This window comes from Macrobrachium rosenbergii, chromosome 41 (assembly GCF_040412425.1).
Source record: "Macrobrachium rosenbergii isolate ZJJX-2024 chromosome 41, ASM4041242v1, whole genome shotgun sequence".
Lineage (NCBI taxonomy): Eukaryota > Metazoa > Arthropoda > Malacostraca > Decapoda > Palaemonidae > Macrobrachium > Macrobrachium rosenbergii.
The window spans coordinates 34,530,864-34,534,707 of NC_089781.1; positions in this window are offsets into that span (position 1 = coordinate 34,530,864).

Here is a 3,844-nt window from a genome sequence, read left to right on the forward strand (position 1 = left end):
GCGTGAAACCTCCAATTCTTCTCACAGCAACCAAGTTATTGCAGATTCATGATATTTGACACCCTGAGGTCATGGGTATCAGACAAGAAGAAGACAATGCAAGCTCTTCTGGATACCAGCCTGAAAAGCAGTAAAAGGAAAAATCTGAAGTTTGTTTGGTATTAACCCTCCAAACAGCTGGACTGAGAGTCATGCTTAAGAATGGCACTGACATTGGCAGGGACAACAGCAGATGAGAAGGAGTGAGCAGTAGGCAGCACCAAGGGACCACCATCAAATGAGGTGTATTCTTTTATCCTGGAGTCATTGAACACAAGAAAAGGAGCCTGAAACAAAGCCTGAACCCACTGATGCCTCAAAAGCTGAAAAAACAACTACTAGAATGCTTCTTATTATTACCCTACTTGGGTATTAGTTATAGGGTGCTGAAAACTAATCCTAACAAATGCAGCACATTAGTTTAGGTATGCAAACTGGCCTTTAAAAATACTGAAAAAATTTGTAGGGACCTCTGTCAAAGTTATCCAGAAATAAATTACAAAATTCCTCTGGCAAGTCTAATCATCTACACTGAGGCATGGTGACACACTCAAAGTGAAGTACAAAAATATTAAAAAGCATAAATCTTGCAGAGCTATACCACTAGCATGGAAAAAAATAACAGTAATCTTATACACCAATTCTTACTTACACTGAGGCTTGATAGAAATAAATTAGCATAAAATACAATGCTGTTTACAAAAAGAAAATTTAGGAAATTTTATTTCCTGCTCAAAAATCGTACTTCAAACCCTGATTAAAATGTAAGACAGTAGCAAGTAATAATCTGGAGGAAGACCCTTAAAAAACAAAAGAATTTTGTACTAAAACATTGTCCGTGCACTTTGAAAACATAAATTACCACAAGATGAAGTCATGAAGTACAACATAAGTTAGCAAAATCACTGTCCTGCAGTTACCTTGATCATATTTCAGGCAGTTTGAAAATGAGGCTGAAAGATTTGTGAGGATGGCGGTGGGAACTCATTTTGATGGCATTGCATGAGAAAACCAATTTTTGGTATAAAAACTCAGCTTGTTTCACACAGCCAGTCAGTCATAGCCCAAATCTCAATTTAAGTGGGAGGCCAAGTTGCTGAATGCCCCATAGTATTTGTGTATGCTCATAGGATCAAAGAGACCACTTGGGACTTCATGAGTCAGGTACGAAGCTTTGATGACTCAAAACAAGGCACTTCTATGCAAGTTTAACATAGTATCACATCATTTATATGAGAAAGAAGGTTGTAATCTCAGAAGTTTACATCTCCAATTACAGCAAATGAATGAATGAAGATGGAGTTCTGAAGTGGAAGATGAAGAATTTCCAATGTATTTCCCCAAATCACAAGTCAAATGTTGCAGAGGTTAATTGGTACTGCCAGGTACCCACTCTTGAGCTAGGAGACATCCATGATATATTTAAAAGAAACAGAAGTAGAGAGTTTTGGTTATGTGGACAATAACCTTTTTGCCTGCTGTTCTTTGCACCTTTATGGGGTAGCACGGTTTGCGTAAGCCACAAAGAAACTAAATTGCCTACAACCCACTTCCTACATTTCCCTGTAGAGAGAAACACTCGGGTATTGTTGCTCATATGATCTGTGATCTTTCACAGATACATGCTATGGTACTGTGCTTGCTACTTGCAGTTTGGGTCTTTTTTCCTGAGGTCAAGTGCAAATTACATACCCACCGATGTCAAACCCTCAGTGTGCATGACCTTTCTAGATAATCTCACTGACCTGTCTTGGAGATCAAACCAGCAGTAGAAAGATCATTTTCAGTTTAAGATCTATCAGCAATGCCTCATGGAGTGATTAGTATGGAGGCTTGGCAAGACTCTGGAAGACCAGGGAAAGGTCCAGTTTGGGAGTTTAAGCATCCCTTGAAAGTTCACATCTAATCCATGAAGCTCAAATACCTGGAAGAGCTGTTTTAAAACATTTGATGACAGAGATAGACAACTTCTTCTGTTGTTGAAGAAAAAGAAGGAAATCTTCAATTTACTGGAATAATGGAGTTCACTGGATCAAAACCCCTCTCACACCAATCATAGAATCAGTTCCACTTGGACTGGTGGAAGTAGTTGCCTGCAATGGCTGCCCATGCCTTCTCTGAAAAACCTGCCAGGAAATGCTTAAAAGATGAAGCAAAAGAGGTACTGTGAGAGAAGAGGCCTAATATCCTTGAAGTACAAGAGTCCTTGACTAACACATTGTGTGTGTGTGAGTATGTAGGGGGCTTTACATGATGGTGAACCTTCTAAGTAGCGTACGAATCTGTTAATGTTGTAGAAGATTTCTTTTTGCATAGAGCCAACATCTATCAGGAGAAAACTGGTATATATATATATATATATATATATATATATATATATATATATATATATATATATATATATATATATATATATATATATATATATATATATATATATATATATATATATATATATATATATATATATACTGTATATATATATATATATATACTATATATATATATATATATATATACTATATATATATATATATATATATATATATATATATATATATATACTGTATATATATATATATATATATATATATATATATATATATATATATATATATATATATATATATATATATATATATATATATATATATATATATATATATATATATATATATATATATATATATATATATATATATATATATATATATATATATATATATATATATATATATATATATATATATATATATATATATACTATATATATATATATATATATATATATATATGTATATATATATATATATATATATATATATACTGTATATATATATATATATATATATATATATATATATATATATATATATATATATATATATATATATATATATATATATATATATATATATATATATATATATATACATATATATATATATATATATATATATATATATATATATATATATATATATATATATATATATATATATATATATATATATATATACATATATATATATATATACATATATATATATATATATATATATATATATATATATATATATATATATATATATATATATACATATATATATATATATATATATATATATATACATATATATATATATACATATATATATATATATACATATATATATATATATATATATATATATATATATATATATATATATATATGTATATATATATATATATATATATATATATATATATATATATATATATATATATATATATATATATATACTGTATATATATATATATATATATATATATATATATATATATATATATATATATATATATATATATATATATATATATATATGGGAAGAAGTCTTCAAGGTTCTTTATTAAGAAACGTTTTGTGCAATCCTTTGCACATCATCAGTCTGCAATAAATTATAAACAGCAGTTAAAACTAAAGTTAAAATAACAATTATTCTACTGACACTGAAAAATTTCTTATAACAAAGTTAACATAAAAGCTGTAAATTTTATAAAAAAAAAATATTAAAATTAACCAAGTTTGTTAAGAAAAATAAGCTACCTTTCAATACAACGCAAGAGGGAAGAATGGCCTGAAGAATCGTCAATGCCCAGACAATACCTTAAGCGAGAGAAAGAGAAACCGCAGAAGTGTTACTATTCAAATTAGGGAACAGGTGCTTTATATATAACGATCAAGGGTAGTTAAAAAGGCAGTTTGAGATGTAGCACTGAGAATCAAAAAATGTGTTTTTTCAACATGAATTTTACATTTAGT